At 37.4% G+C, this 26,301-nt stretch overlaps 1 pseudogene across 1 annotated transcript; it reads left to right on the top strand.

Moving 5' to 3' along the window:
- Positions 1-9,104: 9,104 nt before the first annotated feature.
- LOC128591957 (RAD50-interacting protein 1-like) lies at positions 9,105-11,683 on the top strand (annotated as a pseudogene). Its single transcript, XR_008381715.1, has one exon. The product of XR_008381715.1 is annotated as an RAD50-interacting protein 1-like (transcript).
- Positions 11,684-26,301: the final 14,618 nt, after the last annotated feature.

Raw genomic sequence — 26,301 nt, 5'->3', positions numbered from 1 at the left:
ATGAAAGTGTGTCAAACGGTCTGTGAAGCTAGTGAATGATGCCCCATGATCATATCAATGTACACAGGTATGATTTAATAAAAAAATGAAAAATAAATCATTGCTCACAGTGATGAAGTATTTAGCTGTTTCTGCTTCACAAAAATATTTTGCTGAGTTGTCAGTGTATTTTTCAGTTTTAATATTTTATCTTTTCTCACTTCTCCAACCAATCATATTTATCTTTATGTTGAGTTTGATAGTGTCAACACAAATTGTATTCTTTGAACACAGACATTATTTTCTGGCATATCAAATGCACAGCACTTTCTTTGTACCGCATGAAAAAGTAATTATAACACTGAGCACTGACCATTTGCATTAACACTGACTGCTGACAATTTGCATTAATACTGAGCACTAATAATTTGCATTAACACTGAGCACTTACAATTATCTTTACCACTGAGCACTGACTATTTGCATTACCTCTGAGCTCTGACCATTTGCATTAGCACTGAGTGCTGACTATTTGCATTATCATGTGATGCAACCCCCCTAGAAAACACCCTCAACAAACTCACCAACTTAAAAAAAAAGGGCTCTCCTAACTAAAAAAAAAAAGGCACCCCCTATCTGCAAGAAAAGACCTCCTAACTTCAGAAAAAAAGGCCCCTCTTAACCGCAAAAAAAATGCCCTACTAACTGCAAAAAAAAATAAATCCCAACTTGTTCTTACCTCAGTCCTTTGGCAGCAGCAGGCTCTGCACAGGCAACCTGGTGACTCCTCCGATTATACCAGAGTCTGAGAGGAGGACTCGAAAGACAGAGAGAAGGGGGGAGTCAGAGAGTAAGAGGGGAGTCGGAGAGTGTGGGACACATTCCACACATGTGCACCGCGGGCTGGGACAAGTGGGCTGCTAAGCAGGATGGCAAAAAGACATGGCAGGGGGAGACAGAGAGAAGGAGCAGAGGCGGAGAGTTGGCGCATATGCCACACATGCGCTCTGCGGCCTGGGACCAGTCGGCTGCTAAACAGGACAGGCAGCTATGGCAAAAACACTTGGTGGGCTGGATAAATGTCTTCAGCAGGCCGCTTGTGGCCTTCAGGCCGTAGTTTGAAGACCCCTGCTTTAAAAAAACAAATGTAAGGACAGATAAGGATGGTCACTTCATATTTGTTAAGGGCAACACTCAACATGATGAGATTTCAATTATCAACATTTATGCACCCAACCAGAATTCACCTAATTTTATAAGAGAGACTCTAATAGACATGAGCAACTTGATTTCCTCAAGCACCATAATTATCGGAGATTTTAACACTCCTTCAGCAGTGTTGGATAGATCCTCCAAAAATAAGCTAAGCAAAATAAATTTTAGACTTAAACTTAGCCATTCAACATTTGCATCTAACAGACATCTACAGAACATTTCATCCTAACAAAACTGAATACACATTCTTCTCATCAGCCCATGCATCATCCTCCAAAATTGATCACATCTTAGGTCACAAGTCTAACCTCAGCAAATTTAAAAGAATAGAAATCATTCCTTGTATTTTCTTCGACCACCATGAAATAAAAGTTGAACTCAGTAACAACAGAAATATGCATACTCATACAAAAATATGGAAGTTAAATAACCTTATGTTGAATAATAGCTGGGTCTTGATGAGATTAATAAGGAAATTACCAAATTTTTGGAACAAAACAACAATGAAGACACAAATTATCAGAACCTCTGAGATACTGTAAAGGCAGTCCTAATAGGGAAATTCATAGCGTTGCAAGCCTTCCTCAAAAGAACAAAAAGAGAAGAAGTCAACATCTTAATGTGACATCTCAAACAATTGGAAAAGGGAGAACATTCCAATCTTAAATCCAGAAGAAGAAAAGAAGTAACTAAAATTAGAGCAGAATTAAATGAAATTGAAAACAAAAGAATCATACAACAGATCAACCAATCAAAGAGGTGGTTTTTTGAAAAGGTCAATAAAATAGATAAAACTTTAGCTAACCTAACCATAAGTAGAAGAGTAAAATCCCTAATTTCATCAATCAAAATTGATAAAGGCCAAATAACAACAGACTCCTCAGAAATTCAAAAAATCCTTAATGAATGTTACATAAAACTCTATTCTCAGAAGTATGAAAATCTGAAGGAAATAGATCAATTCTTGGAAAGATGCCACCCTCCTAGACTTAGCCAGAAAGAAGTGGAAATGTTGAAAAAGCCTATAAAAAGTTCTGAAATAATATCAACTGTAAGAAATCTCTCCAAAAAGAAAAGCCCGGGACCAGATGGCTTCATATCAGAATTCTACCAAAACTTTAAAGAGCAATTAGTACCTATATTACTTAACCTTTTACAAAAAAAAGGAATATTTTCCAACACATTCTATGAAGCAAATATCACCCTGATTCACAAATCAGGAAAAGACCCAACAAGAAAAGAAAATTGTAGATGAATATCTCTAATGAATATTGATGCAAAAATATTCAGTAAGATCCTAGCAAACAGAATCTAACAACACATCAAACAAATTATACATCACAACCAGGTGGGTTTCATCCCAGGGTCCCAAGGATGGTTCAATATATGTAAATCCATAAATATAATACATCACATAAACAAATTAAAAAACAAAAAGCATATGATTCTCAATTAATGCAGACAAAGCTTTTGATAATATCCAGCATCCTTTCTTGATCAGAATGCTTAAGAAAATAGGTATAGAAGGAACATTTCTTAAACTGATAGAGGCCATCTATAGCAAACCCACAGCCAATATTATATTGAATGGAGTTAAATTGAAATCATTTCCACTCAGGTCAGGAACCAGGCAAGGATGCCCACTGTCTCCACTGATTTTTAAGATTGTAATGCAAGTCTTAGCCACAGCAATCAGGCAAGAGAAGGCAATCAAGGGGATCCAAATAGGACTAGAGGAGATCAAACTGTCACTCTTCACAGACGATATGATTATATATCTGGAAAACCCAGGGAATCAACTACAAAATTCCTAGAAGTGACCAAGGAATACAGTAACTTCTCAGAATACAAAATTAACACTCACAAATCTGTAGCCTTTATATATACCAACAATAGTCAAGGGGAAAGACTCTATTCCCTTTACCATAGTGACAAAGGAGATGAAATATCTGGGAGTGTCTCTAACTAAGGACATGAAAGATCTCTATAAAGAGAACTGTGAAACTCTGAGAAAATAAATAGCTGAAGATGTTAACAAATGGAAAGATACACCATGCTCATGGCTGGGAAGAATCAACATTGTTAAAATGTCTTTACTACCTAAAGCAATCTACAGATTTAATGTGAGCCCTATTAAAACACCTCTGTCACACTTTAAAGACCTGGAAAAATTAATACCTCATTTTATATGGAAACAGAAAAAAACTCAAATAGCCAAGACATTACTCAGAAAATAAAAACGAATAGGGAGAAATCACGCTTCCAGACTTCAGACTATATTATAAATTGATAGTGATCAAAACAGCGTGGTACTGGCACAAAAATAGAGAGGTAGATGTATGGAACAGAATTGAAGACCAAGAGGCAAACCCAGACACTTATCATCATTTGATCTTTGATAAGCCTATCAAAAATATAAATTGAGGGAAAAATTCCCTATTCAACAATTGGTGCTGGGTGAATTAATTGTCTGGAGACCTGTAGAAGACTGAAACTGGATGCACACCTTTCTCCTCTAACAAAAATTGACTCTCACTGGTTAAAGGACTTAAATTTAAGACATGAAACTATAAAAATTCTTAGAGAGAGTGCAGGGGAAATGCTTGAAAAAATTGGCATGGGAGAATACTTATGAGGAGGACCCCCCTGCCCCCAGCAATTGAAGCAACATCAAAAATACATTACTGGGATCTGATCAAATTAAAAAGCTTCTGCACTGCCAACAACACACTAAGTAAAGCAAATCGACGGCCCTCAGAATGGGACAGGATTTTTGCAAGTTATATTTCTGACAAAGGTCTAATAACCAGAATCCACAGAGAACTCAAACTTATTACCAAGAAAAAAACAAGTGATTCCATTTCATTGTGGGCAATAAACATGAGCAGAAGCTTCTCTGAAGAAGACAGATGCATGGTCTACAGACACACGAAAAAATGCTTGTCATCTTTAATCATCAGAGAAATGCAAACCAACACCACTCTGAGATACCATCTAACTCCAGTAAGAGTAGCCCACATCACAAAATCCCAAAACTACAGATGTTGGTGTGGATGTGGAGAACTGGGAACACTTCTAATACATTCCTTTTGGAAGGAAGTTTAGAGAACACTTAGGGATCTAAATGTAGATGTGCCATTTGATCCTGCAATTATTCTTCTAGGTGTATATCCAAAGGACCAAACATCATTTGGCAATAAAGATACTTGCACTTGATTGTTCATTGCAGGTCAATTCATAATTGCCAAGTCATGGAAGAAGCCCAAGTGTCCATCGACTCATGAATAGATTAATAAATTGTGGTATATGTATACCATGGAATACTATGCAGCATTAAAAAAATGGAGACTTTACCTCTTTTATATTGGATGGAGCTGGAAAATATTCTTCTTAGTAAAGTATGTCAGGAATGGAAAAAAATATATATCCAATGTACTTAGTACTACTGTGAAACCAATTTATAATCACTCAAACTTGCATATAAAAAATGAAACACAACTATAGCCTAGGATGAAGGAGGGAAGAAGATGAAGAGGGGAAGGGAGGGAGGTGGGTCAATAGAGGGAGGGTTAGTAGGGGGAACCACACCTATGGAGCATATTGCAAGTACATATTGGAACTCTCAGGTGTAGAATACAAATGTCTTAATGCTGTAATTGGGTAAATGAGGTGAAAGCTATATTGATTAGTAGGATGTAAGCACTCCAATTTGTACAAATAATCAACACATTGAATCCCACAATGGCATAAATGTATTTATGATCTATGTAGAAATGACTTAAAAAAAAAAAAAAAGATCGGAAGACCCACTTTTAAACAGTGAACATAGAAGGAGACCATGAAGGTATTGGAGAAAACCCCACCCAAGAGATTCTTGAGAGCCAAGGATAATCAGGGCAAGGAAAAATTTCCTTAAAGTGAATCTATATAAAGTGGAGATGATTGTGTCACAACAATTCTGAAAATGTGTTGTTGTCTTGAAAATGGAAGCTAATATTATGGAAGTGTTTACTTTCTTATATATTTTATTCTATATTTATTCTATCCATAGATGTTCTATTATTACAAAATTTTATAGACAAATATTTATTTTATATTATTTATAAAAGTTTGTTCATTTTATGTTTTGCATAGTTTGCTTTATAAGATGTTGGTAGAAATGGCAACTAAAAGCTGATACCTACAATAAGTAATATCTGAGTTATATTTATCTTTTCCTACAACATTTTCTGGGAGAAAATTTTCTTGTGGTGTGAAAAAGCATTCTTTACTTCAGTTTTCATTCTCATAGAAAATGACATAGGACATCATATTTTCTCTAGGACTTCCTAAGATTTTCCAAGGATCTCCTTGACTCTTTATGTCTAAATAATTTTTTGAAATTATGATGGTGCCATCATCCTTGACAATAATTACATATTTAATCATTAACTGTTCTACATCTATTAAAAACCTTTTTATAAATGGCTTAAAGTCTAAAAAAATTCTCCAATATCACTTTCATTAACTTCAAGAAATACTGTATTACTTGCAAGATTTGCAATTACACCTTTTTGGAGGGTGGGGGACATCATCTTGCTCTGTTGCCCCAAGAGCAGTGGCATAATTATAGCTCATAGAAACCTCAAACTTCTGGGTTCATGAGATTCTCCTGCCTCAGCCTCCTGAGTGGTTGGGACTACAGGTGTTATCACACTTCCCAATAATTTTTCTGTTTTTAGTAGAGACAGGTCTCACTTTGCTCAGGCTGGTCTTGAACGTAATTGTACCTTAAAATTGCCTTATACTGTATTTAATTTAGATAGGAGAATCAGCAAAAGATATAAACTGGTGTTGGGTGGGAGGAATGTGTTAATGGAGATTAATTTTATACAATCTCTTCCATAGCCAGCATCTTGTCTTACAGCAATGTTCATTTTATAGCTTCCTAAGTGGACATTGAATACTGAGATAAATCTGACTGCTTGATATTTTTCCAATTTATTTCAGCAACTGTGAGGTTAGAGAATGCTGGAAGAACTATAACTCCTTACTTTATATTATACTTTTCTTGAGAGTATTATTCATTTGCTTTGCTCAAAATATGTTATATTCTTTAGCAGTGTATCTCAAATAGGTATCTCTTATCAGTAGTAAATTTGTCTTATTCATTGCCATTATACTTATTACAATTTCACAACTTAAACGAATCTAGAATTAGTAGCCTCAATTCTGTTGATCCTCCACGCTATAACCTATTGGGGGGCTGTGTATCTTTTTGGTAATAAATATGGTTATCTGATTCATTAATGTTTTATGACTAAATATTCTTGTTAGTGCACACATTTATCTTCCTTTTTTGTGCTAAAATATAAGTCAATTGGAAATGAGGACATCTTTATCAGGAACGATTAGCCATGTTAGAGATTTCACTTGAATCTGACCTCTTGCCAGAGAAATGGAAAGCATGCGGGGTCTCTGGAAACACATTTTGCTGTAAGCTTTTGATTTTGTGTCTGACACCAGCATGTATTCTGGGACCTAATTGTAAGGGCAGCGATGAGGATTATAATGAAGGAGAGAGTGGGCTGTTTATCTTTTAGAATCAGGATTGAAAAACAAGTTTCCTATGGTTTTGAAAGAAGACTTTATTTGTGTTTTCCTCTGCTTTTAAATACATGTGGTTGATTTCTTTTTTTCTTCTTCTTCTGTAGTAACCAGCATGTGAGTTTTAAAATGAATGCTGTGGTTCCAAAGCCTACCTTCTGTGTCTAATGAGTTTTCACTCCAGGGGTGGCTTCATCTCCTGCCTGCCTTTATTTATATTCACCCAAAGTGGACTTGTTGGGTCTCAGAAATATGATTATCATATTCATAATAAATGTAGGTGCACAATGCAACATAAAAAGTTCTGAAGAAAGTGGAAGGAAATATCTTCCTTTTTGTTAAGACAACAAATATACCTTCCTTCATGATCTATCCACCTTTAATTCTTCCATTAGTTTATTCCATAAAATAATTTCATATTGCAGGTGTTTCTGTCCACTGGCCTAGTCAGAGACATGGAGGCAGACACTGCAGACAAAATGAAGGATTTATTAAGGGATGGCAATGAACCACAAAGGGTTGGGTTGTCTGTTCTGTTTGCCTACTTCTCTATATGATTGACTGAAAGTTTTTGTGTAAATAGATGTAGGGGATTAAGTGCAATGGTCCATTGCCCCAGCCAGATGCTCTGTCTCCAGCTACAACTTGGTGAAGGTCTCCAGTACATTCTTTCCTTTAAGGCGTGACTTCAGCCCAAGTACTAGAAATGTTCCTTCTCAGAGCCTCGTGACTTCAAGGAGCACAAATGAGACTGATTCACTTTACAAGGGTGCAGTGGACTGTGCCCCTTCATGTGGGCCAATTGATTGCCAAGTATGACACTTGCCCAGGTCCATAAAACATGCCTTAAGTGTATGACAGTCTCCTGAAGGAAGTAGACATTGGTTAAATATTCAAATACATAAATATTGAAATAAAGACTACAATTTTATTTCAAAATAAATACACAAACATATGAAAAGAAGAGAAAATACTAGAAATCCAGAACAACCAAATCTGTGTCTGAGGGCTCAAGAAAATCTTTCCAGAAATACTGACTTGGGGGCTGCAGTAAAATGAATAATTACCATTTAGGTAGTTGAAGGTTGAGAACAGTCAGTATAACCTCCTTGAGAACAGGGAAGAGTAATCTTCATTCCTGGTAATTTTTGGCATCTTTTCAATGTCTCCATTTTAGGCTGAAGTTAAGTGGGATTCATTAGCAGAAAAATAGTTTGCAACCTCTGAAATATTTAAATATTTATAATTTCCTTTTAAAAGTCCTTTAAATATTTTGTCAATATTAATAAATAAGGATGAGATAGGTGCCAGTTGTGATTTTATTTTGAATTTGTATTTATTCCACACTGATGTTTCCATTTTTTGGAATTTGTATTTTGCCACTTATAGAAAAAAAGACTGATGAGGAAAAACTAAATTCAGAGGTGCAGAGTTTCAGATTTATTACAGGGGTATTTTAATTTTCCTTAGGTAGCCTTCCTCTGGCCACCACTCCATCCAGTTCTGTTTAACTTCTTATATACCCAGCAAATGCTATCTAGGTTTTGGAAGCTCCCTTGTGCTTCTCAGGGATGGTCTGGCCTTTAGAACCAAATGACAAGTATAAATGCTGTTCATCAGGGGTTGGCAAATTTACAGCCCCGTAGGCCAAATCCAGTCAGCCACACATTTCTGTACGGGTCTAGTACAGTGTTTTCCAACCCTTTTTATCTCACAGTACACTTGAACCTACAGTTAAACTTCCGGGGTACACTAAAATTATGTTGATCAAAAAAAAAAAAAAAAAGAGTAGATCAGTCCCTGGCCGGAGCAGACTCCACAGGCCACACTGGCAGTGTGGGTGCTGAGGACTTGCGCGGAGATGGGATGCTACTGGCAGAGGAGACAGGCAAGTCACCAGCAGCCCCGGTGAGGCGCCCTTGACAACCCCAGGATGAGACTGTGGTGGCCCAGTGAGGTGGCACAGACTTCCTAGGGGAGATAGCCCTGCTGAGGTGGCCCTGGAAGCTTGGGAAGGTGGTTCCCTGTTACCACAGCCTGGGGTCGAGTCCCTTGCAGTACCTCCTGGAGGCCATAGGCCCCAGGAGGCGGCCCTGGCAATCCTGGCGAGATGACACGTCCTGGGAAGGTGCACCAGAGCGGTGGCCCTGTGTGGAACCCAATTCAGACGTCCCCGACTGTTCAGGAAGGCCCCCACCCCCACCCCAGGGTGGGTAGTGTGTGTCTGGGACACCTTCCATGTGAGTTCCGTACAAGCTCCATATACAGTCGTATTAATACTTCAAATCGTAATGTTTTTTTCACACCTACTTTCCTGGTGCTGCTCAGAAAGTGGTGACGAAAGGAAGAACGTGGAGGAGAAAAGTGACATAAATATTGCAGTTCTTGTTGGACGTCAAGTCAGTGAAGGTACAGATAATGGTGCTCTCCCTTCTTACGTGTCTGCGTTCATAGAAAAGGAAGTTGGAAATGACCTTAAGTCCTTAAAGAAACTTGATAAACTCATAGAACAGATGACAGAAAGTAAAATGCAATTAGAAGAACAGGTGCTTACAATTTCATCAGAAATTCCTAAAAGAATTCAAAGTGCCTTAAAAAATGCAGCAGAATCAAAGCAATTCCTAAATCAGTTTCTAGAGCAAGAAACTCATCTCTTCAGATCCATTAACAGCCATTTGCTGAATGCACAGCCCTGGATGCATGAGCTTAGGGCCATGATTGACCAAATTGAAGAGATTGAAAGGCGTCTCGCTTACCTTGAACGGATTTCACAAATTGAAGAACTAAGTGATAATATTCAGCAGTATCTGATGACCAATGATGTACTGGAGGCAGCCTCTACTCTAGTGTCTATGGCAGAACTTGACATCAAGCTTCAGGAATGATCTTGTACTCATCTTCTCAGTTAAATTCTGGCATAAAATTCTCAAGGACAAGCTTACAAGTGATTTTGAGGAAATTTTAGGACAACTTCATTGGCCATTCATTGCACCCCCTCAATCTCAAACTGTTGGCTTAAGTCGACCTGCCAGTGGCCCTGAATGGTATAGTAACTTGGAGACACTATTTTTGTCAGCTTCTCAAACTACAAACCTCAGAAGAATTAATTACAGAACCAAAACAACTCCCAGAACAACACTCTCTTCCTGCATCCCCTTCTTTTATCCTGCCCATTCAGGTTATGCTGACTCCTCTCCAGAAGAGGTTCAGATGTCATTTCAGAGGGAACCGGCAGACTAATGTTATCAGCAAGCCTGTATGGTACTTGGCTCAAGTACTTATGTGGATTGGAAATCATACACAATTTCTGGATGAGAAGATTCAGCCCATATTAGACAAAGTAGGGTCTTCAGTAAATGCAAGGCTTGAATTTTCTCGAAGCCTTATGATGCTAGTGCTTGAGAAATTAGCTGCTGATATTCCTTGTCTGCTATATGATGACAGTCTCTTCTGTCATTTGGTGCATGAAGTGCTCTTTTTTGAAAGGGAGCTTCATACTGTTCACAGCTATCCTGGCACTTTTGCTGGTTGTACGCATATTCTGTCAACAGAGAAACCTGAGGAAACCTGTTTTCAGAGATGGTTGACTGTGGAGAGAAAATTTGCTCTTCAAAAAATGGACACGATGCTTTCATCAGAAGCTGCCTGGGTATCCCAATATAAGGATATCACTGATGTGGATGAAATGAAAGTTCCAGACTGTGCAGAAACTTTTATGACTCTACTCTTGGTTATAACTGACAGGTATAAAAATCTTCCCACACCTTCATGAAAGCTGCAGTTCCTGGAGTTACAGAAGGAGCTAGTAGATGATTTTAGGATACGATTAACTCAGGTGATGAAAGAAGAGACTAGAGTTTCCCTTGGCTTTCAATACTGTGCAATTCTTAATGCTGTGAACTACATCGCGACAGTACTAGCAGACTGGGCTGACAAAGTTTTCTTTTTACAACTTCAACAGGCAGCATTGGAGGTCTTCGCAGATGATAATATCTAAGTAAACTGCAACTCGGACAACTGGCCTCCATGGAGAGCTCTGTGTTTGATGACATGATTAACCTCTTAGAGCATTTAAAGCATGACATGTTGACTGGACAAGTAGACCATGTCTTTAGAGAAGTTAAATAATGCTGCAAAATTATATAAAATTATATAAAAAAGAAAGATGGTTGTCCTTGCCATCTCAGTCAGAGCAGGCAGTAATATCCCTGTCCAGTTCGGCCTGCCCATTTTTTGCTGATGTTACGAGACTGTTTACTTCAACTGGAGCAGTAGCTTTGTTTGTCCTTATTTAAAATTTTCTGGCAAATGCTTGTAGAGAAGCAGGATATATACATCTGCCAAGAAATCATTCTTGCTAATCATTTCAATGAAGGAGGAGCAGCCCAGTTGCAGTTTGATATGACTTGCAATCTTTTCCCTTTGTTTTCTCACTATTGCAAGAGACCAGAAAATTATTTTAAACGTGTAAAAGAAGCTTGTATTATTTTGAATTTGAACATCGGCTCTGCACTATTCTTGAAAGATGTATTGCAGTCAGCTTCAGGACAGCTTCCTGCGACAGCAGCATTAAATGAAGTTGGAGTTTACAAACTGGCTCAACGAGATGTTGAAATTCTGCTTAATTTGAGGACAAACTGGCCTAACACTGGGAAATAATGCAACTTTCAGAAAAAGGATGTTTGGGGGTTTTGTTTTTAAGAAAGAGGAAGCTAGTTGGATTTCAAGTTATCTAATGAAGTTCTGAATTAATGAAACTGGACAACTGAAAACTTTATGGAATCATTTTTATCTTGGATATATGGTATTATTAAAATGCCAACCATATGTCCTGAGTCCTCTTGTTCCTAGGAAAATAAAAACAAAATTCAGAAACCATGAAAACTGAACATAATTCCATTTACAAATATCAATGCTGAATATATCTATTGAAGAAAATATAAGAGCAGAGATAATACATTATAACCAATTTTCAATTTCCTGTGCTAATAAAAGGAAAATCTGTTGTGGATAATAAAACAGCCAATAAATTTTTTAAAAATCAAAAAAAAAAGAGTAAGAAAAAATAGATACTTAATGCTCTTTGAACTTGCTTTGGAAACAATTTGATTAATGATCTTTAAAAAATTTCACAACACACTAAAGATCCTGTCACGGTACAGATGTGTGTCATGGAATACCAGCTGAAAATCACTGCTCTGTAAGCTGGTTTTCACAATTTTAAATGGCAAAAAAAATCTGCAAGAGAATAATATTTTTCAGGTTGTGAAAATTAAATGAAATTTCAATCTCTGTATCTATAGGTGGCATTTTGTTAGAACTCAACATCCCATGTTTGGCTGCCTGCATACTACAAGGGCAGAGGTGAACAGTTGTGAGAGAAACCTCATATTCCACAAAGACTAAAATATTTATTATTATCCATGTGTAGCAATGGAGCCCTTCTGGAAACTTTGCAGTAAAACAGCATAGGCAATGCTCCTGTCCTCAGGGATTTTACTTTCCACTGAAGGAGATATACAAGCTCATAAATTGATAAGGTTATTTCAGATAGTGGTAAGTGCTAGAAAGAAAATACAACAGGTAGGTGGCATAGAAAATGCCTGAGGGCAGAAGACGGGGCTGCGTTATTCAGATGATGATGCACCAGGGAGGGGATGTCAGGAACAGAGAAGGGACATTCCAGGGAGAAAGTACAACAAAAGCAAAAGTCCTGACATTGGAAAGAACTTGGTGATTTCTGGAGAGGGAAAAGAAACCCTGTCTGACTGAAGGGCTGTGGATGAACATGGGAATAATACAAAACACAGGAGAATTGAAGATGAGGGGATGTTCAGTGTGGAATCTACTGATCTGATCAGCCTCATGTGAGGTGTCGGGCTCTGCATATTTTTTAATCTCTCCAGGTGACTCTATCGTGCTCTGGTTTTGGAAACCACAAAAATTTGATCCGATAGACCAGAGCACAGGAAAGAATTTGCAACTTAGTCTAACTGTCATGACAAACCACGGGAGAATTCTTGGCAGAATTATGCTTTAAAGAGTTTCCCTTGGATTGTCGTGAGGAAAACAGTCTGTAGGAAGAAAGAAAGGAGGCAGAGACTTGGATCAGGGTAGCAGTGCTGGGGTGGTATGGGGACAGACTCCAGCCACATGACAGAGGTAGAGCACGAGGAGCTGCTGATTGGAAGGTGAACATAAGAACAAAAGGAATCAGTAGGAAGGTGGCAGTGTAAATTACAAAGATGAAAAATCAAAGGAGGGAAACAGCAGGTTTGGAGGAGGGAAGTGGAACTATGGACAAATTAAATAGTAGATACTTCCTGGGTGGCATCATTCATTCATGCAACAACAACAATCCCAAAACAAACATTGAGTAACCACTATAGATACCCATCCGGGGCACCAGGAATTTCATCATTTAAAAAAAATACACAAAAAACTCCCTACCACTGTGAGATGTCATATGGGTGGTGGGTGTAGAGTCTGAGGCTTAGAGGAGAGGGGCTGTGCTGAAATGCGTAGATCTGCAAATCCTTCAGTTGACAGATGGCTTTCCCTTCTTATTTGGATGTCAAACTATTTTAAGGTTGTACAAACTGGTGCAGGACATCCACACAGAGACAACATGACTGTGGATTATTTTCTGGGAAAACAGAGTGACTTGGAGGCGAACCTCCTGGGGGCTGCTTTTCCCTTTCTGTGCACTGAGGGTAGAGCCCTGTTGAACTTGATGGACCTACTTGTACTTCTGAACACCAAGGGCAAGTCACTCTGCATCCTCTAGTTCTTGTCATGGGAACTGAGGGGATTTACTTATTAATCTATTTATTTATCTATTTATTCATTATGGTTGGATTGAGTGCTGAGCTGATGGAGGAAAAGAACTATTTCAACACCAGTACAGAAGAACCAGGGATAGCAATCAATGAGTTTAAAGGCATCTAAACCAGCTAGTTGTTCTTGCTGATATGTCAAATTTAAAGTCACCAGAGCAGCAGGGCCTGTGAGGATCTACCCCTGCCTGAGCATAAATAATAATGGATATTCATACTCTGCATTTATATTTTACATTTTTATATGGGGATCTTCACAATAATCAAGAAAAATGAGCTGAGCAGGGGCTATTATCTATATTTTACAAAATATTGCCCAGAGGCAAAAAGCACATTGGGTGGGGGGACCAATAAATGTAGATGTAACTAGATGAAGCCAATGAGGCTTGAAAAGCCCATAGAAAATGAGAGTGTTTAGATTGAGAAGTTATCTGAAATTTCGATGGATTGTTTTTGGTTACTTCCTGCTACTAGTGTTATTTAGTTTCTAACTAATTACATCAACTGTTGTTTGTTTGTTGACTCACAACAATATTGTACTGAGTATGTTTGCTTACAGTAGGGGTCTCAAACTCAAATGCCTAAAAAGTCTCAGCAGGTGACCTGGATGGATGGAAAAGTACAAGTTAGATTGTGCAGAACCCAGAAGCCCCTACTCACCACAACCTGTGTGATGCCTGGAAATGTCTTTTGTGTCTCAAAGAGTAGAATAAAGATTTTAAAAATCTTTGAATGACTTTCTATTAAATATTAAAGGTAACTTACTGTGACCTTTAACACTAAAAGTTAGATTAATGAGTATCTATAGGACATACAGACTATTTAAATAAATATATTTCCAACATGCTCAATATCACTAATCATTAGGGAAATTCAAATTCAAATCACCATGAGATACCACCTCACCCCTATTCAGAATGGCCATTATTTAAAAGTCAAAAAACAATAGATGCTGGAATAGATGGCAGTGACAAGGGAACCTTGATATACTACTGATGGGAATGTAAATTAGTAGAACCTCTGCAGAAAACAGTATGCAGCAATTTCAAAATACTAAAAGCATATCACCATTGATCTAGCAATCCCGTTACTGGGTATCTACCCAAAGGAAAAGAAGGCATTTTATAAAATACAGCTGCACCCACAATTCACAGCAGAATTCACAATTGCAAAACTTTGGAACCAATCTAAATGCCCTCTGGTTGATGAATGAATAAAGAAAATGTGCTTGGCCTACCAACCTATCTATATATTGGAGTACTACTCAGCCATCAAAAAGAATGGCACAATGTTTTATGCAGCAACATGCATGGAACTGGAAACCAGAAACAAAATACAGAATACCTCATGTTTTCATTTACAAGTGTGAGATAAGCAATGGTATGTGTGGCCCTACACAGTGAAATAATAGAGAAGACTCAGAAGGGAGAGGGGGAGGAGGGATATGGCATGAAAAATTACCTCTTGGGCACAGTGTATATACATATATGCCTATGGTGTCCAACTCCTAGGCTGCGAACAGGTACGGTCAGGGGCCTGTTAGGAACTGGCCGTACAACATCATAGCCTGAGCTCTGCCTCCTGTTGCATCTCTACCCCAACTCCCTCATCCCCATGTCCCTGGTAAAATTGTCTTCCATGAAATTTGTCCCTGGTGCCAAAGAGTCTCTGGTCTGTGGCTTATTAGAAACCAGGCTGCAAAGCCAGAGTTGAATGACAGGAGAGCAAATCACCACCCGAGCACTGCCTCCCGTCCCATATCCCCTCACTTCCACCTCCATCTGTCTAAAAATTGTCTTTCACGAAATTGGTCTTTGGTGCTAAAAAGGTTGGATGGCTACTGTACACTCTTTAGGTGATGGGTAGGTGTATATCAAAAGCCTAGACTTCTCCGCTAGGCAAAATTGTAACAAAAAACTACTTGTACCCACAAATCTATTTAAATAAATAAATCTCTTCTCATGAAAGTAGAGTGATACTGACATGCACGTGTCAGTAGGATGTCCTTTGTTTCTATGGAGTTAAAAGTTCATGTGATCAAGTAGCCCAACATAGTAAACGAAATGTATGTATTTTTGCACCAAGTGTCATGAGATCAGCTTTAGCCACTAAGCTAAACGTAATTCCTGATAAAGGTGGTCCGCTTTCAGCATTCTTTCTGTGTGGGAATTTGAAGTAGGGCAAGAAACATAAATTTTGAGTTATCAATAATCAAAAGCAATATGCAATACCTGGAAGTGCAACAACAGTTATCCAAGTGATTCTTCCTGACCAACACAGCTCTTGGATGTAAAAGTATAAAGCAAATCTAAGCACAGCGAATTTATTATTCAAACAGAGAAACTGAAGCACAGAAAGGCAAGATGTAAATTTCTCAAATTCATAGGGCTACTGAAATGAATAACTAAATTTGGATTTTTTAAAAACCCAATTCAGTCTCTAGGCAAACATAAAAATAGCTCTAGGCTCGCATGTGCTCACACACACCCCCTTGGGTAAATTTATCAAAGAAACTTGGAGTAGATATCCGAAACTCCCTTTTCTCCTTCCCTGTCTTCCTTCTTTCCGTCTTCCCTTCCTTTCCTCTTCTCCTGTTAGAGGCACTCTATGGTAGAAAGTAAAAGAGGAGGGTAGAAAATGTACTGGCTAAACCAATTCAGTAGACGAAGATGCAAATAGCTTGAGGACACTAAGATCATTTCAAAGATTCTAAAACATTTCTTGGATGGGATGCAATTCACCTTACCGATTACCCAAGAAATATAATTTTCTGAAGGAAGATAAGCTAATAAAGATAACAAAAAAGAAAGGAAAAAGAATCAGAAAATCCATCGCCCAAAGAGAACTGCTGTTTGTATTTCAAGATACGATCTTCATGACTTTTCCCGTGAGAATTTATGTGTTTACAAAAATTGATTCCTTCTCTACATTACTGTTTCATTCAAAGATTTTCAAACTGTGACTTATGACCAATTAGTGGGTTAGAAAATCAATTTAGTGGGTAACAACTAGCATTAAAATAATTAATTTAAATAGAATGTAAAATAACTGACCAAATAGCTCCCAGGGAGGGAATACTGTGTCAGTTATATATGCGTGAATGTGTCTGGGATCTAGTGTAAGGTGATTTGCCTCTTGTCAGTAAAAATACTAGAAAAGCAGTTCTGTGACCTGCTTTTTCCACTTAATTAACTTTATGAGAATAGCTCTTCTTGGAGGCAATTATTGGCTTATATAGTCATTTTGAATCCTACCTGGAAAGAAAGCATTTCATCCCAAGGTATTGTTCTCTGCTTTGTGAGGAGATAGGATCTTTTTGCTTGGGGATGGGAGGCATCATTATCTCAATGGCTATTCCCCATCCAGTCTCATGGGAGAAGGAGTCTTCCATTGACTTTGATTACTATGGAGAGGAGTTTCTAAACCATTATATGTCTGCTTAGAGTGGTTTGGGATTTAAGTTGAACTCTCCTCTGGGCAGATGTTATTGCTGTAGTAATCTAGCAGCAAAACACTAGGGGTTTAGGATTCCTGCAGCCCAAACCGCCGATATCTTGAGATGATTTTGTCTACATGTCTCTGTTATTAATGTGAGCCGATTCAGGAATAGAGCAAACTCTTTTCATTGCTTTTTGCTGTCTTTGGTTAGGACAGGGGCTGCAATGACTTCTTACATTCAATCTTGCTTGTGCCTGGATTCTGTAGACTTCGTTTTTTTTTTGAAACAAAAAAATAATGATGAATTCAAAGACAATAGATTTATTTGGTACTTTCTCTTTTCTAAGCCCCATTTCCAATTCAGTTTTATAGAACACTGCACTTTATCAATGTCCATTTTTTCCTTCTTTTGCCTTGCAGGTTTCTCTGGGCCACATCAGAGAATTAATATAACCTCTGAGTTAAGTTTACAAATTGGGCGACCTTCATCCAATATGGGGGCAGTGGCCACACATTATCTTAATGTTGACTTTTCTCGGTAGAACACCCTGTCCACTGGGCACCAGTACCAGCTTGTGTTTAACCAGGCTGGGGAATTAAAACCTAAGGAGTGGTTGGTTATAGGGTTGCTAAACCTTGCTAGCATAAATCTCTTGATTTCATGTTTGAGACTCATATAGTAAAGGCCGATGTCTGTGTTTGCTGAAGCAGTGTCAGAATTGCTTTGTCTCCATGTATAGGCACACACAGAACCACACACTACTCATTGTGTTAAATTACATGCTGTACCAAGTCTCTATGTGCACACTGCACGTAAGACAAGCTTCTCTAAATATACTTGACATAATGAATAAAGTAAACGTATCAGAAGATCAAGAAGTTGTCTCTAGAGTCTGAACATGAAAGTTATTCCTTTGAATTGAAATTTGTATACATTTTTTGTAATTCAAAAAGAGTCGGGCTGAAAATTGCCTATTGTAATAATTATTTCCAGTTGAGAGCCTACCAGAGTTTTCTGCAAGCTGCAAAAAACATGACAGCATGTGGTCACTCTCTTTAAAGGGCTTTCATGTTTTCCATCTTTACTTGGAAGCATGTAAACTTGTTAAATGAACTCTGCAGAATAGGGGGGTGACACTGACATTCTTGTAAGTAAATAAAATAGACTCACAGACATAGCAGTTTGAATGAGCGTGCCACTCTCCATTGTTAAGGTCGTGACTAGCTATCGTGTCAAATGCAGCAAAGTTCCCTAGCTCTCCTGAGCAGGCAATGAACTGAACATTTAATAAATACAATCTCATTTCAGGAATTAGAAATAATTCATGCTGGAGAGACCTCTAGTGGGCATTGCCATTTATAACTGACAATGAGTCAGAAATAAGAGCTATAAAAGTTGCTTGAAAAATCACATTCTGTATTTCTGCCATGATACATTCCCTTTTGAATACAGTACACCTTACCAGGATAGGAGTTATGTCACAACCAAAGTAGGTACTTTTCATGAAAATAAAAAACAACAACAATAAATTGAATTTTTAACTCTGGATGCATACACTCAAAAGCCAACTGCCTTTTTTCTTTTAATGCACCACAGAACCAGAAATAAATGTCAGTGAAAAATTGACAAGTGGATATTTTTATCTACCTTATTTCTTCTCCCACTAAAATCTCACTTAGAAATTTAATTAGAACATAATTCACACATAAGACACTTTGCTATTATTATCACCAAAGTTTAACTGAATTGCATCAAGGAAATTTTTGAAAAATGGGATACAACCAATCAAAGATCCCTTCTATCACACTGTCCAAGACACTACTTAACTGAAATTATTAGCCTGAGTAATGATGAAAAGCCAGGTCAAAGAAATACTCCCTTGCTCTGCCCTTCAGAGATCTAAAAATGTGTTGGAGTGGAGACATCCAAATCACAAGAGGCTAGGAGTGCCCATGGCAAGCAGGCCCTTTCCCAAAGAGCTTCGAGCTTCGTAAGCCACAGAAGAGAACAGAAAAGAACAGAAAAGAAAGCCTGGTGAATTTTTCTAATCTGTAAGAAAATGACAAAATCCAATGCATTTTTGTTTCTACCTATTTGTTAAAAAGCACATTTCAAATGATTTTATGTTGTAATACAATCTATGGCATTTAGTTTTTAATTGCTTAGTAATGACCTCTGGATGGTTGATCATATTTCCCTCACAACTGCAAACTCTTTGAAAACAGCGAAGGCATTCTCTTCTTCCACCTCCTTATTAACCAATTCCACCCTCACCTCTATACTGCACAATATCAATACCTCCTGATGTGCACTCCACCCGCTCTCCCATGACTTCTTGAAAAAGCAATATGGTAAGGATCCCAGAGTGCATGGGTAAGGGTCTGGAGAAAACACCCAACCTGCTGCTGCAAACTCTTGAGTTTTATTACTATTATTGATGTTACCATTTCAGGAAATTTTGTCTACAAATAGGAGCCAGTGATTCCAATTGGGTTCTTTATTTAGGTAAGTGAATTTGATTACAAAAAGAAAAATCCATGTTTTCACAGAAGGTTAGCATTTTCTTCCTTTAAGAATGTAGGCCATAAAAAAAAAAAAATATATATATATATATATATACATACACATACATATACACACATAAAGCCCGGTATGAATAGTATTTTTAATGTATTTTTAATCACCAAAAGAAAGCAAAGATATTTTCATACTCTATTACAATTGTGGCACATATAGCAAATATTATTAAGGCACCATGTAAATATGGTAGTTATTAGACTTGCCAATAATCCTTGGCACTAAAAAAGATGCTCACATATTATCTGATAAATCTGTATTTCTTTTACTATGTTGATAATTATTTCAATATGATAACTTTCCTTTCTACTCCTGTGCATTTGATTTTCTGCATTTGCACCTCTTCAGATAAGGGCTGCTGAGGCCTTCAGAAAATATTCTGTGAGATTCATCAGTCTAATCTGCTTCCTCTTATTTATTCCCTCCCCATTTCTTCCTAACCTCACTTGCCTCTGTTTGTGATAAAACCATTGATATTAAAGTTACTCATGCAAGTTTGAAAGGGCCAAGGAGAGAAGGCCTTGAGCTGACTGTTTCCTCTGGAGTTGGTCCCAGGTAAAAGGTACAAGAGAGAAATAAAGCAGGCAGCCACTGCTTTGAAGAAGAGCAAGGAAAAAGCGAATCCCTGGAGGCAAGCTGAAAGGAGGAAGGTGCGGAGCAGGGATGACTAAGACTCTATCCCAAGGCTTGCAGAGCTGGAGGCTGTGAAACTGAAATCTGAAAGGTCATGTGCTGAATAGTTGGCACAGAACCTCTCACCTCTACTTCAAAGGCTACTGTGAGGAGAAGCAGAAATCAAAGCAGCAGGTGGCAAAAGAAATTCTGACTAAAAGAAACTATAGGACTGAGTCCTAACTCAGCTACTGTATAGCTGGGTGGCCTTGTGCAGGGGACTTCACCTTTTAGCTTCTAGTTCCTTTTCTGTGACAGGAAGGAGACCAATTTGATAGTCTCAGAGTTTTCTTCCAACTCCATACATTTATGATTGATTCTTGGATGTGCACTGAAACTGTAAACTATTACAGAGGATGGTTAAATCGGCAACACTTAAGCCATTCTAGAACTATGACATTAAACGATCTTTTAAAAGGATTGTTTATTTTTGCAAGGAGGTTTTCTTTTTTTTAATTTATTTTACATATGGGAAATTGTTCATATATTAAATGCACAGATTGGCAATTTCATACAGATATTCACCACTGTAATCACTTCCAGATCTAAGTTACAGGAAATTTATAGCAACCCAGAAAGTTCCTTGTGCTTCCTTTCAATTTATAATCTCCCCAAAATAGCCACTCTCTGTCTATCAGCATAGTTTAGTGTTGTGATTCATAAAAGGAAAACATACAGAATGGATCTTCTGTATCTCGTTTCTTTCAGTTAATATGCTGTTTATAAATAGAATTACTCAAATAAATGTGTGTGGGAGTAGTTTGTTCTATTTCACTTCGGTGTAGTATTCTGTTGTATAAATACACCCCAATTTATTCATCTATCCTCCTCTGGGTGTACATTTGTTTTCTTTTCCCTTGGGAGTCTACGATGAATAAAAGCCTGATGAACATTCTTGTACATATCTCTTGATGGACATGTGCACATACTTTTGTGTGGTTTGTAGCATTCACATGTTTCATTTTAGCTGATTTTGCCAAATGATTTCCAAGGCTGCTGTTCCTATTTATCCTGCCACCATCAGTATGTGAGAGTCCTGTTAATGGTTGTTCTCCCTCCTCTGTATTATTCATCCTTTTGTTTTTAACTTAGTTTAATGAATGTCTATTAGACTCTCATGGAGGCATAAATTTACATTTCTTCAATAAATACTGATATCTTAGCCCCAAAGAATATAATCATTGAAAAAAAAAAAACAGCCAATACATGTTCCCGATGCATTTTCTTTGTGTGGTCTTGTCTTCAGTGCATTAATAGGTTAAATGCATACTGTACAGTTACACAAACTCAATTCAATGCTTTGAAGGAGTTGTTAGCTACAAACATATAAATTATTAAATTAGAGCTGTCAGATGTTGGTCAGAGTGTACAAACTTTCAATTACAAGATGAATAAGTTCTTGAAATATGATAGGCAGCGTGGGTGGTAATTAGATGTTTTAATTGATTCAATTATGGTAACCATTATGCAAGTTTTATATACGAGGTCAGACAATTAAGTTCGTAAACTCATCCTAGAAAAAGTGCTACATGCCCTGTTGCTGAATATCAGTATGGTCACCTTCGAATTGTTCCCCTTGGACATTTGGTGACCATAGTGGTATTCAGCAATGAGGTGTGTAGCACATTTTCTAGAATGAGTTCCAAACTGAATTGTCCCACCTTATTCAGTACACCAAACCATCACATTGTACATGTAGAATATATAAAATTATTAGTTATAATTTTAATGTTTTAATATTTTAAAAAGATAATGTAGAATGGAAAAAATAAATGAGTCTTGGAAATTTAAGGATAAGTGTATTATCTGTCACATCGTAGACTCTAAAAAGTGTGGAATAAATAAATGAATCTGTCAGATGTTTAAAAAAAAAAAAAGGAGAATTAGGCAGGGCGTTATGGCTAACACCTGTAATCCCAGCACTCTGGGAGGCCGAGGTGGATGGATTGTTTGAGCTTACAAGTTCGAGACCAGCCTGAGCAAGGGTGAGACTCTGTCTCTACTGAAAAATTAGCCGGGTGTTGTGTTGGGCACCTGTAGTCCCAGCTACTCAGGAGGCTGAGGCAAGAGAATCTCTTGAGCTCAGGAGTTCGAGGTTGCTGTGAGCTGTGATACCAAAGCACTCTACTGAGGGTGACAAAGTCAGACTCCGTCTCAAACAAAGAAAAAAAAAGAACTGTCAGTATTTAAGTTTCATCGGAGAGAAATTCATGGAATTGTGATCATCCTCCATTTTAATCCAGCTTTTTGACCCACATCACGGGATCTAGACTCCTCCACTGTGCAACATTGGAAATTATTCTTTGGTTCTAATTATACTGTGGCTGGGTGAAAGAGAGTCTACAAAAAATGACAACATCTAGGTAAAATAACTTCTGCCGAGGTTTCTGGAACTGTCCCCTGTAAATGATCAGCTCCATAGCACTACTGGCATTGTTTTTGTTTTTCCTCCTCCTGGCAGCAGTACCTTCATTCCCATTCTCCAGGTCATTGCTGTCATATCAGTCACAGTTAACAGACTACTGATCTGTTTACATTTGAAAGCACTCACTCTTTTGCTTTGCACCAACCCAGGGTGCTTCCATTGCTTGCTGCCAAATATTACCAGGCCTTTTGGATTTGACAGACTAATCAGCTGTCAGCCAGTTAACGTGGCTGTCCAATGTGAGAAACTGGATCTAAGTTGATTTATTGTCATGTAATGTGCAATTTTTTTGAAAGACACATTTCCATATGAATCTAGAATGGTACAGAATTAAAAGAAAATCAACTGGTGTATAGATGATAAAAGCCTGCTGTTGACAAGGCTGCGTATCTTTTAAAACACAATTGCAGACTGTTTATCAGGACAAACACCTTTCAACGAGTAAAATCTTCCATAATAACACCTGTAAAAGAACAGGTGTTACATTAATGTGTTTCTGAAACCATTGTTTCATTTAATGATAGCCACTTCACTACGACGATCACACCTTTACACTGAGAAGTAATGGAAACATCTTAAAATTAATAGTCTAATGCATCTAGTAACTAGATTACACTTACACTAAGCCCCAATTCCTTGTGCATATATAGCATACTGATTTCGAATCACCATACTATGTTCAATTAAAATGTCATTAAACTAGGGCGGTGCCTGTGGCTCAAAGGAGTAGCATTCTGGCCCCATATACCGGAGGTGGTGGGTTCAAATCTGACCTTGGCCAAAAACTGCAAAAAAAAAAAGTCATTAAACTATAAATCTATCTCGTTAGGATGGAATTCCTTGGTAACTTTAAGGTCACTTCTTGACAGTTTAGTATTCTCATCTGAAGGTTAAAAGGTGGTAAACATATAGTGCTAGCTTATACATCATTAAAACCAAAATTAGAATAGAATTAGTAGCCAAATGTTAAAGTCAGAAACTTTCACACACCCTTCTTTTTTTTTTTTTTTTTTTTTTTCAGTTCAATGAGTATTTTTATTGGGATGAAATACATTTAATATAAAATTTACCATTTTAATAATTTTGGGGTGTATAGTTCAGTGGCATTAGCACACTTACATTGGTATATAATCATCACCACTATCCAAACTCAGAACATTTTTATCATCTCCAATTGAAACTTGATCCAAGTATATGAGGGTTCTCTACAAAACATAACCAATAGGAGAGATCTACGATTTATTTTGTATTTACATGATTTATTAGAAGATATTGGCCCATTTGCTAATGGATGCTGAGAAATCTCATGTTCTCTTCAACCTAAATAACTTCTTTTTGTACTTCTTTGTACTGTATGTTTACTGGAAATAAATTGTCCCTGCTTTTGTTAATCTGAAATTGTTTTTATATGGCAGGATATTTTTCTTGGGTATAGAATTTTAACTTAATTTTTTTTCCCAGCACTTTCAAGATGTCTTTTTTGGGGGGGTGGTAGATCTCCACTCTTTGTGATGAGAAGTCACCTATTTTTTTTTTAATTTTTTTTATTAAATCATAACTGTATACAATGATATGATTATGGGGCATCATACACTCACTTCATAAACCATTTGACACATTTTTATCACAGTGGTTAACATAGCCTTTCCGGCGTTATCTCGGTTACTGTGCCAAAACATTTACATTCTACATTTACCAAGTTTCGCAAATACCCCTATAATATGCACCACAGGTGTGATCCCACCCTTCTACACAAACACATTACCATACATACCATCTTCTCTTTTTTAATGTATTTATTTTTTATTTCAGAGTATTACAGGGGTGAACATATTTTGGTCACATAATCTGTTTTTCAAATTATTTTTATTACATAGAATAATTATACATACAAAAGCTACCAAGAAATGTATGTACATTTGAAGAAAGAAAAAACTGCATTCAAATTGTAATACTCAATATATACCAACAACAAAAGGTAGACACAAGTCACAGAGAGCACCTCTTGTAATTGCACAGTCAAACGTGACTGGAGTGTTACAAATCTAACACAGTTTTTCTTTTTTTAAGATGCATATACATTTTTTGGCACCCTCTGTATAATTATGGGGTAACCTGTGATGTTTCAATACATGTATACTTTGTGGAATGAGCAAACCTGGCTAATGACCACGCCCATATAACTATAACATAATAATTACCAGGTCCACCCTCTCATATGCTATCCTCTCATGAAAAAATCAGGTTATCCTGATAAAACCATCCTGTAGGATGACTACAATTCAAGACTTTCAGTTTTCTCTCACATAATGATTTCAAAAGAAATAAAAAAAAAACTTAAAATTCACAATATACGATATTTATCTACGGTAAAGAAATGAAGATACATAAGAAGAAAACGTTTAGATGGGTTGACTAAGAAAGCCATGCAGCTATCGCTGAGAGGAAGGTGGAGATTAGTCGTCCGACCGCTGAGTCGAGGCTTTTACAGGAACCTCGTCTGTATAGCTGGATAGGTACGTTTCAGTCAAGATACAAAATCTTTTATTTTTAGACTTTAGGCTGTGTAATGTGTATAAATTTCATAATTGCCATCAGAACATATTGCAATTTATTTGTTAGGGGAAAAACAGAAATTTTAAGCTGAGAAAAAAAAACAATAAGTACTAATTAGTCAAAATTAAGAGCCTAAGGTTTGGAGTCAGGCAGATTTAGATTTAAATCCTAGCTCTCTGGTTTATTAGCAGTGTAGCCAGGACAATTTTTTTAAAGTCACCTTCACTGTTCCTCTTCTCCCACATCCTTTAAATAAGTCCATAACCAAACCTTTTATCATCCCCACCAGGATCTTCCCACCCCAAGTCCAACCTCCTCCACCTACTCACTTGCTTGAATTTTCACTACCCCTCTTCCTTTTTCTTTGCTGACTCTGAGTCTAGTCTCTAGCTAGAGACTAGAAAACCAGGGTGTTTTTTAAAAAACTGAAGTCAAACTGTACCATAACTCTGCTCAAAATTTTTAATGACTTCCTTTTTTTGTTTGTTTTTTTGTAGTTTTTGGCTGGGGCTGGTTTTGAACTCACCACCTCCAGCATGTGGGGCCTGCGTGCTACTCCTTTGAGCTACAGGCCCTGCCCCATGACTTCCCATTTTACTCATTTTACTATGACCTAATAAGCCACATGCGATGGACTCACCTGACTCCTGCTCTCATTATTTCTTTTTTTTTATCTCATTCTTTGCTAAGCTGACTTATTCCAGCCACACTGGATTTATCGATATTCTTCAAACACCTCCAACACATTCTTTCCTCAGGGCCTTTATACCTCCTGCTTTGAATTGTTTACTTGCTTCGTTTTCCCTCCAGTTATCTACACGGCTGGTATTTTCAGGGAATTACTCCAATGTCTCCTTCACTGTGAGTGTCCTGACTCACGTGTGCGCAATTCCGATTTTTACCATGCTCTTTCCATTTCCTTTCTTGCTTTATTTTTTGGCCTAAGCACTTTCCATCTTTAATATGCCGCATATTTTAGTTATTTAACTTGTTTTCTATCTATTCTTCCCCCCCGC

Source organism: Nycticebus coucang, chromosome 8 (assembly GCF_027406575.1).
Source record: "Nycticebus coucang isolate mNycCou1 chromosome 8, mNycCou1.pri, whole genome shotgun sequence".
NCBI classification, from domain to species: Eukaryota; Metazoa; Chordata; class Mammalia; order Primates; family Lorisidae; genus Nycticebus; species Nycticebus coucang.
The sequence above is the reverse complement of the archived record's forward strand: the minus strand, read 5'-3'. Positions and strand labels throughout refer to the sequence as shown.